Below are 10,464 nucleotides of genomic sequence, written 5' to 3' on the forward strand. Positions count from 1 at the left end.
GCCCAGTCGGGGCTGAATGCAGGAGGACGCCCTCACACACGCTTATGTTGTCCAGTGTCTCCAAGCAACTCTCAAAGCCTAAACAGTGAGACTGGTTCAATTCTTGGGAGGGGTCGGGGGTGGGAATGCTAAGCCCTGGTCTTCTGCACTCTGATTTATTTTGAATGCAGTCCTTGATGTTTTTTTCCTGACCTTTAAGTATTTCAGTGGTTACCTGAACTCTCCTCTCCTCCTGAATCTCTCTTAAAAGTCTTCAGTGTTGAATTTCATGGTCACTGTAAGGTTAAGTGTGGGATTGTCTTACTGCCTTTCTTTGCCTAGTGCTTCATCATTTCAGAGGAAAACTACACTTCCCTGCTTCTGCCACCCCACAGCAGACAAAAAGACATTTGCAGAATCATCAACTTTTAATGATTCTGCTGAAATTGGGCTCCTCAGAGGGCTGCTAATGGAGAATGTGTGTCTGCTTTGAGATTCACAACCATCCCCGAGGCGGCTCGGGTTCCTATGCGGTCCCTGTATCAAATCTGCCATCAGATACCACGGTGAGATGGATTTCAGCTGACTCTCTTCCGTGCAGGAAGCAATCAGAACGGGTTGGCTGAAGGTTTTAGGCGTGCTGAGCCCCGGGTTCTGGGAGAGAGGCAGGTTCAGAGCTGCCAGCCACACTGCGCCCAGAGCCCATATGAGTTCCAGGACTCTCAAAAATGGTTGAGGCTGGGTGTCATGGCTCATCCCTGTAATCCCAGCATTCTGGGAAGCCAAGGCAGGAGAATGGCTTGAGCCCAGGAGTTTGAGGCCAGCCTAGGCAATGTAGTGAGACCCCCCCAATCTCTACAAAAAATTTTAAAATAAGCCTGGTGTTGTGGCATGTGCCTATGGTCCCAGCTTCTTAGGTGGCTGAGGAGGAAGGATTGCTTGAACCCAGGAGGTCAAGGCTGCAGTGAGCATGGTCATGCCACTGCATGTTAGCCTAGGTGACAGAGTGAGACCCTATTTCAAAAAAAAAAAGTTTGAATTCTGGAAATAAAATTTTTTGGCCCCAAAATATGAAGAGAAAACGGCAAAGTCAAATTAATATTAATTTATAACACCAGGCGAGGCACGGTGGCTCACTCCTGTAATCCCAGCATTTTGGGAGGCCGAGGTGGGCAGATCACGAGGTCGAGATTGAAACCATTTATAACACCAAATGGTAACAACTCTACCTTTTTAAAAATAATGAAATAGCTGGGTGTGGTGGATCACACCTGTAATCTCAGCACCTTGGGAGGCCAAGGTGAGTGGATTACCTGAGGTCAGGAGTTCGAGACAAGCCTGACCAATATGGTGAAACCCCATCTCTACCTAAAATACAAAAAGTTAGCTGAGCGTCGTGGCATGCACCTGTAGTCCCAGCTACTTGGGAGGCTGAGATAGGAGAATTGCTTGAACCTGAGAGGCAGAGGTTGCAGTGAGCCAAGATCATGCCACTGCCCCTCAGCTGGGTGATAGAGCAAGAATGTCTCAAGAAAAAAACGAGTGAAATGTACTTAATGTGGACTGTCAGCTGCTTGAATGTCCCTGATGTGATGTGGTGGAAGGACCCCTGGCTTGGGGAGAGGAAAGACACCCAGGCCTCCCATGGTGTACAGGGCTGCTTTCAGCCCCTAGTAGAGGGCCCACCAGGCTTGTGGGGCCCCGGAACACTGAACTGATGTCCTCCCCTTGGGCCTAACCTTGTGCAAACCTGTTGTGCCTTCTATAACTGTGCACCCCTGGTACCCTAGTCCCTGTCCTGAGTCCAGCTTTCAGTCCTGGATTCTTAGCATAAATTCCCCTTTTTGTTTAATTCAGCTTGAATTGGTTACTTACTTACAAACTAAACTCTTAATTAAGACAAGAATCTAAGCTTCTTGGCCAGTCCCATCCTCTTCCCATGGCTGGGCAATTTAGTTAGTTGGTTAAAGAAAGCAATGAAAATATTTAAAGCATTCAAATCAACTTCCATAGTAGGCTGGTTTGGGGTTTCCACTTGGCTAGGCACTTTTGCTGAAATTATCCAAATAAGTAATCTGTTGCCTATTATATAAGCTTGTTTTATGGTGTTTATTGTTTAGGGTCTGCATTTTTGTGCTGGAATGTCAGTTCCACATGGGGTAGGAATTTTTATTTTCCTCATTGTTTTATCAAGTTCCTAGTAGATGCTCAATATACATGTTGTGGAAGAATGACAAATAGTCTCATCAGAAACATCCGGGCCTAATATTAATCCTAATATTAGAAATAACTCTGTTACCTGTAGTCTCAGCTTCTCAGAAGGCTGAGGCAGGAGGATTGCTTGAGCCCAGGAGTTGAAGGTGAGCCTGGACAACATAGCCAGACAGACTCTGTCTGTGAGAAAAAAAAAAAAGAAAAGAAAAAAGAAAAAAAGAAAGAACGCTGTTAGGTCACTATCACTATCAACTAAACTTTTTACATAATTTTCAAAGAGATTGATGAACAAAAGCTAGATTTAGGCCTGGGGGCACAGTGGCTCACACTGTAATCCCAGCACTTTGGGAGGCTGAGGCAGGTGGATCACCTGAAGTCAGGAGTTCGAGACCAGCCTGACCAACATTGTGAAATGCCATCTCTACTAAAAATACAAAAATTAGCTGGGCATGGTGGCACATGCCAGTAGTCCCAGCTATTTAGGAGGCTGAGGCAGGAAAATCGCTTGAACCCAGGAGGCAAAGGTCAGCAGTGAGCTGAGATCACACCATTGCTTTCTAGCCTGGGCGATAGAGTGAGACTCTGTCTCAAAAAAAAAGAAAAAAAAGCTAGGTTTAGAAGGGGCTCCCTAGCTCATTTGATCCAGTTCTTTATTTTATAGATGAAGAAAAACATATGGAAGGAAAGGCAATGACTTGTCCAAAATCTCTCAACGTTATATGGTTTGGCCGTGTCCCCACCCAAATCTCATCTTGAATTCCCACGTGTTTGGAAGGGACCTGGTGGGAGGTAATTGAATCATGGGGGCAAATCTTTCCTGTGCTGTTCTCCTGATAGTGAGTAAGTCTCACGAGATGAATCACACTTTCATTCTTGGCCCTGATTTTCCAGATTCAGCTGTTTCTTTGATAGTGGATAAGTCTCACAAGATCTGATGGTTTTAAAAAGCAGCATTTCCCTGTACAAGCTCTCTCATTTTTTGTCTTCCACCATCCACAAAAGATGTGACTTGCTCCTCCTTGCCTCCAGCCATGATTGTGGGGCCTCCCCAGCCATGTGAAACTTAAAGTCCAATTAAACCTCTTTCTTTTGTAAGTTGCTCAGTCTCAGGTATGTCTTTATCAGCAGCATGAAAACAGACTAATACACAACCCTAAACTGACATCTGAAGACCAGAGCTCAACTCTCTCAGCTCAGATATCTCCCTGCTACACCAAACAACCTCTCATTCTTAGCACTCACAGGTAAGACATTGGGCAAAGTTTGCTTGTTCCCTCTGCTATGCAACAGCACAAACATTCCACTGTAAGCAAGCGGTAACTAGATGCTAAGGGAGTTGGCTCAACTGTCCCAAAGTACCAGCAAAATGGAAACTTCAGACCATAGGACTATGGGAGTCAGTGTACTGTCTACTCTGACTATTGGAACAGGTGGTGTTAGACAAGCCTGAAGCTGTATCTTGTACCTGCTGAGAGGGAGGACCCCAGGAAGTTTCCAAGATGAATCACACTTTTATTCTTGGCACTGATTTTCTAGATTCAGCTGCTTCTTTGATAAATCTCAACCTCCAAATCCCTTTGCCCCAGCTCAGGGCGCAATTGGATACGTAGCAGAAGAATTTACCACGCATGTGCAATATTATAGCATTTTTTTACTCCCCAATGTTTCAGCATGAGGGAAATAAAAATGATTCTGGGAAATCCTGAGGTTGAGCTCCTGAGGCTGCCCTGCAGATTATGGAATAATCCAGGAATGGAACAGCTACATGAAAGTATCAGACAATTCAGTGATGTGCCCCATTAACAGACGGAAGAGTGCATTATCCAGTGTTTCTGCTGAGAAAGTTCAATGTGCTATTCAACTGTGATCATCTCAGAGTATTTCCATCTTATTTACCATTCATGATTTATTATAATGGCTTGAAGCATAGTGACACTCATAGAGTGGTCACTGTATTAAAAGAAATCAGAAATCAGATGTATTAATGATATGAAAAAGCTGATAACCTGTTATAAAACCAGTTCTGCACAAAATCAAACACCACATGTTCTCACTCATAGGTGGGTGTTGAACAAGGAGAACACATGGACACAGGGAGGGGAGCACTATACACGGGGGTCTGTTGGGGGACAGCGGGGGGGTGGGGAGTTGGGGAGGGATAGCATGGGGAGAAATGCCAGATATAGGTGAAGGGGAGGGAGGCAGCAAATCATACTGCCACGTATGCACCTATGCAACAACCTTGCATGTTTTTCACATGTACCCCAAAACCTAAAATGCAATAATAAAAAAAAAAAAACCAGTTCTGTACATGCATATTTCCACTTAATATCCCAAAACTGATCAGAGTTAGATGCTTGGCATTAGAGGAGCTCTGGAAGAGAAGAACCAGACTTGGGCATTGGATTATGGACAGTTTGTCTAGAAATGTAAAACTGTCATGCACTTAGAGAGGTTTTGCTTTAAAAAAAAAAAAAGAAAAAAAGAAAAACTCCTTTGATTTGTCACCACAAGGGGGTGAATTTTCATTCAAAGAAGGCTGTGGCACAGTCCTTATCTGAGATAGCTGGTCAGGGCAACTCCAGCTGTGGGTACCCTCGGCTGGTGAATATTTGGCATCCCTCCAAACTGACATTCTTTAAATATTTTTTCAATATTTTCTTAGTGGGGACAGAAAGAACAGATTGTCTAGTAAGAAAAACTGTACACCTCTTTTTTTATGTTCAAAATAAAAGATTTATTGTATTATATAATTGTGAAAAACAAAAAAATGCACTGGACTGTTAAGGGGAAGGTTTTATTTAGGCTGTTGCAAGAGGGAGTCACCATTAATGAGGGATGCTTCAATGTGCACGAGGGGTCTAGGTTCTATAAAAGCAGGCAGCCCCGACAGTAATCCATGAGGTCCACAACATTATGAGAAAGAGCAGACAGCAAATCTTATCTGAGCATATGAGGAAGGACTCTTCTTGGTGATTAGGGTTAGCACTTCCCTGGAACACAAAGGCGTGGGGGGATTTCAGAAAACAAACAAATGGGCGGGGGACTTGTCACCACTGCCCTTTTCCACTAGCATGGGTCTCAGATAATGGTCAACATTGTCCGGCCCTAATTGACAATGTTTGCGTTTTTTAGAATTGTCTTTCATGTCACCATTTTCCCGCAATTTATTGCTGAACAATATAGGTTGCTCGCGCTTTCAAAGATCTACTCGAAATATATTTACATGATTTTTTCTTCTGGTTTGCATAGAACAAACACTTCCCCACTTTTCTGTAGTTCTTGTTCTCTAGTTTTCTTTAGCTACTTCCTGAATCTGGCAATTTCACATCAAAAATATTAAAAAGTTTAGATAAAAGTTAATTAAAGTTTAGATAAAATCCTTCATCTCCAGTTATAAGCACTAATCCAGGCATTGTTTTGTGTGACACTATGTTGGGTGACTGTCAGCTGGTTGGTCTCAGCTCAGGGTTGGGTCTTTGGTTGTACAGAGCAACTATCCACATGCATAGTGCAAGAGCACTCAGTAGAAATACACTGGTGCAGCTGAGCAATGGTGCTTTGATTTTGCTTTGATTTTTTCACCTTGAAGCCATTTTATATTTTGCCAGTTATATGAAAAGTCCTGTGTGAAAGCCGATGTTGATCGGCATCCTACTTCTCATTTATTTTATTAATATTTTTTCAATCTCTTGCCTCTGACTGAAATTTTATTATTTATTTCTTTTTTCTTTCTTTTCTTCTCTTTTATTGTTTTAAGACAAGGTCTTGCTCTGCTGCAGAGCATGGAGTGCAGTGGAACAATTAAGGCTCACTGCAGTCTCAGCCTCCTGGACTCAGGTGATCCTCCTGCTGCAGCCAGCCTCCTGAGTAGCTGGGATCACAGGAGTGCACCACCATACACAGCTAATTTTTAAATTTATTTGTAGAGATGGGGTCTTGCCATTGCTCAGGCTGGCCTTGAATCCTTGGGCTCAAGCAATCCTCCCACCTCAGCCTCCCAAAGTGCTGGAATTATAGGCATGAGCTGCCGTATCCAGCCTGAAATTTTATTTTTATTTTTAGAGATGTAGTCTTGCTATGTTGCCAGGCTGGTCTTGAACTCTTGGCCTCAAGCAGTCCTCCCACCTTGGCCTCCCAAAGTGCTGGGATTACATGCATAGATCATTTAAAGTTATTAGAATAAATGGGGGCACCAGAGCCTCTGTGCCTCGCCCATTTAGTCTAATGATTTTAAAAATTATTACCATTGAGATGAGATTCATGTACCATCAACTTCACCCTTTTGTAATTACAACCACTAAATTCAATTCAGTGGCTTTTTTTGTGGGGGTGGAGGGAAAGGGGGAAAGAAGGAGGGAGCAGAGAAGCCTACAGCACCCAGTATTCCCAAGTGGTCTCCCATCCAAGTACTAATCAGGCCCGACCCTGCTTAGCTTCCAAGATCACACGAGATTGGGCGCACTCAGGGTGGTATGGCCATAGACCAATTCAGCAGTTTTTATTATGTCCATGAAGTTGTACAACCAACACTACTATCTAATTCCGGAATATTTTTATCACCCCACAAAGAAGCCAAGTACCCATTAGCAGTCACTCCCCATTCACCTCTCTCCCCAGCATCTAACAACCATTAATCTACTGTATGTTTCTACAGATTTGTTATTCTGGACATTTCATACGAATGAAACCATACAATATGTGGCTTCCTTTTGTCTGTATCTGGCTCCTTTCACTTAGTGGATTGTTTCTGAGGTTCACATGTTGTAGCATGTGTCAGCACTGCATTCCTTTTTATTGACAAATCATTTGCCACTGAAAGGCTATTTCACATTTTGTTTATCAATTCATTGATTAATGGATATTTGGGTTGTTTCCACATTTTGGGTATGATGAATAATACTGTTATGGACATTTCAAACACGTTTTTGCATAGACATATGTTTTCATTTCTCTTGGTTATATGCCTAGGAGGAGAATTGCTGAGTCATAGGATAATTCTATGTTTAACTTTTTGAGGAACTGACAAACTATCTTCCAAAGCAGCTGCATCATTTTACATTCTCAATAGCAATTTATGAGGGTTACAATTTCTTCACATCTTCGCTGGCATGTACTAGTGTCCATTTTTTTTTAGTGCAGCAATCCTAGTGGGTGTGAAGTTGTGAAGTGGTATCTCATTGCGGGCCTGATTTGCATTTCCCTAATGACTAATGACTTGAACATCTTTTTCTGTTCTTCTTGGCCATTTGTATAGGTTCTTTGGACAAAAAAAAGACTTTATTTCCATTCCCCTCTTTTTTTTTTTTTTTGAGATGGAGTTTTGCTCCATCACCCAGGCTATAGTGGACTGGCATGATCTCAGCTCACTGCAACCTCCGCCTCCCAGGTTCAAGTGATTCTTCTGCTTCAGCCTCCAGTAATCTCAGCTGGGATTACAGGCACCCACCACCATACCTAGTTAATTTTTGTATTTTTAGTAGAGACAGGGTTTCACATGTTGGCCAGGCTGGTCTCGAACTCCTGACCTCAAGTGATTTACCCCCTTGGCCTCCCAAAGTGCTAGGACTACAGGCATGAGCCACCATGCCTGGACAGATTTTATTTCTTAATTGGGTTTTGTTTTTTTTTATTTCCGATCTGTCAGAGTATTCTATATATTCTGGATACTAGTCCCTTATCAGAGATATGGTTTGCAAATACTTTTTCTCATGCTGTGGGTTGTCGTTTCATTGTCCTGATAGTGTTCTTTGAAGCATAAACATTTTAAATTTTGATGAAGTCCAGTTTATCTATTTTTAATTTGATTGCTTGTTTTAGTGCCACTTGGAGCTTAGTGCCACAGGTAGTCAGCTGCCCAACACTTGTCTTGAGCTGGTTTAATCTAGGGCCTTGAAGACTTTGGAAAATACTAATATGCTATGTGTCAAAAGAAAAACTTCAGACAAAATAAATGTAAGAGAGTTTATTTCAACAATGAACAACTCATGAGTCAGGCAGCACTCAGAAGCAGAAGAGGTTCCAAAGACTCCACCCTTAAGTGTGAGCAGTGAACTTTTATAGACCGAAAACAGAAGCAAAGCAGAGAAATCACCTGATTGGCTACTGCTAGGCATTTGCCTTATTTGGGCATGATGTGATGAGTTGGCTGCCTTGATTAGCTGAAGCTTGGCTGTTTGTGATGGGCTAAAACCTGGCTATTTGTTACAAAAATATGCCCCTGCTTGGTGCAGTGACTCATGTCTGTAATCCCAGCACTTTGAGAGGCTGAGGCAGGTGGATCATTTGAGGTCAAAAGTTCAAGACCAGCCTGGCCAACGTGCTGAAACCACATCTCTATTAAAAATACAAAAATTAGCCGGGCGCGGTGGCTCACGCCTGTAATCCCAGCACTTTGGGAGGCCGAGGTGGGTGGATCACGAGGTCAAGAGATTGAGACCATCCTGGTCAACATGGTGAAACCCCGTCTCTACTAAAAATACAAAAAAATTAGCTGGGCACTGTGGCGCATGCCTGTAATCCCAGCTACTCAGGAGGCTGAGGCAGGAGAATTGCCTGAACCCAGGAGGCGGAGGTTGCTGTGAGCCAAGATCGCGCCATTGCACTCCAGCCTGGGTAACAAGAGTGAAACTCCGTCTCAAAAAACAAAACAAAACAAAACAAAACAAAACAAAACAAAACAAAACAAAAAAATACAAAAATTAGCTGGGCATGGTCCCAGCTACTTAGGAGGCTGATGCAGGAGAATTGCTTGAACCTGGGAGGCAGAAGCTGCAGTCAGCCAAGATCATCCCACTGCACTCCAGCCTGGGTGACAGAATAAGACTCAGTGTTGAAAAATAAATTAATTAATTTTAAAAAATGCCCCTTTCTGCCTGCTTTATATTTAAAAAGCATATATATATATATATATATATATATATATATATATGCCCCTAAGTTAGGTTTCAGTTTGTTTACATAGTAAGTTAGGTTGAAGTCCACTATATAGGAACTTGAAATACATAGACAACCCCAGGCTAAAGGCCTCCTGTTGTTTAGGTAGCAAATATGTATTGTTGTAATTACACTGTGTATCTTTCTCCTTAAGGACAGTAATAATGGCAGTGTCCAAATTCCTGAGTACTGTCTCAGAAATCTCCAAAGACATGCCACGAAGCAAAGTGATGGCACCTCTCTCTGTTTGAAGTTTCAGAAGGCCTTTACCACTTTCCAAGCCTCTAATGCAACATTTCTCCCAAACGAATGCCTTAGAATGTTCTTCCCAGGAGACATCTACAGAAAAGGGCCCTATGGTCAAACAAGGGCCTACAAGGTCTCTCTAGAAGATTCACAGTATATGTTAGAATAATAAAGTCTCTGAGGGATGGGTGTGGTAGCTCACACCTGTAATTCCAGCAATTTGAGAAGTCGAGTCAGGTGGATCACCTGAGGCCTGGAGTTCAAGACCAGCCTGATCAACATGGTGAGACCCTGTCTCTGCTAAAATGCAAAAATCAGCTGGGTGCAGTGGCACACACCTGTAGTCCCAACTGCTCTGAGGCAGGAGAATCGCTTGAACCCAGGAGGTGGAGGTTGCAGTGATCTGAGATCATGCTACTGCACTCCAGCCTGAGCAACAGAGCAAGACTTTGTTTCAAAATAAAATAAAGTCTCTGAGAAGTTCTGCAATAAACAAGTATTTCAAATTATTGAGCAAGACACTATTACAAACATGGAACTTAACATTTTTTGAATGAGTACACAGTTGATTGGTCAGAAAATGATCAGCTATCTTAGGGAAATCATATTGACCTGACACAATGAAAGTTCATTTAACATTCATGTCAGAGACCAGTGTGAGTCTGATGGCCCTCCTCCCTCTGCAACCAGGCAAGGGAAAGAATGCAGTATCTCACATGAAAGATATTTTGGGGCTGGCCCCAATAATCACCCACACTCTTCTGTCCACACTTCCTTAACCAGAACTCATCTCTTATTTCTCTCTCTCTCTTTTTGTTTTTTTGAGATGGAGTTTCACTCTTCTCACCCAGGCTGGAGTGCAATGGCACGATCTCAGCTCACTGCAACCTCTGCCTCACAGGTTCAAGCAATTCTCCTGCCTAAGTGTCCCAAGTAGCTGGGATTACAGGCGCACGCCACCATGCCTGGCTAATTTTTGTATTTTTAGTAGAGATGGGGTTTTACCACGTTGGCCAGGCTGGTCTCGAACTCCTGACCTCAAGTGATTCACCTGCCTCTACCTACCAAAGTGCTGGAATTACAGGCATG

At 42.9% G+C, this 10,464-nt stretch overlaps 1 non-coding gene across 1 annotated transcript; it reads right to left on the minus strand.

Annotated features, from left to right (window-relative positions):
• Positions 1–6,561: 6,561 nt before the first annotated feature.
• On the minus strand, positions 6,562–6,680 carry LOC135272811 (5S ribosomal RNA). The gene has a single exon (XR_010340771.1). It is a non-coding gene; the product is annotated as a 5S ribosomal RNA (ribosomal RNA).
• Between the last annotated feature and the right edge of the window lie 3,784 nt (positions 6,681–10,464).

Source organism: Aotus nancymaae, unplaced genomic scaffold, assembly GCF_030222135.1.
Source record: "Aotus nancymaae isolate 86718 unplaced genomic scaffold, 86718_ANA_hifiasm-v0.15.2.pri h1tg000131l, whole genome shotgun sequence".
Lineage (NCBI taxonomy): Eukaryota > Metazoa > Chordata > Mammalia > Primates > Aotidae > Aotus > Aotus nancymaae.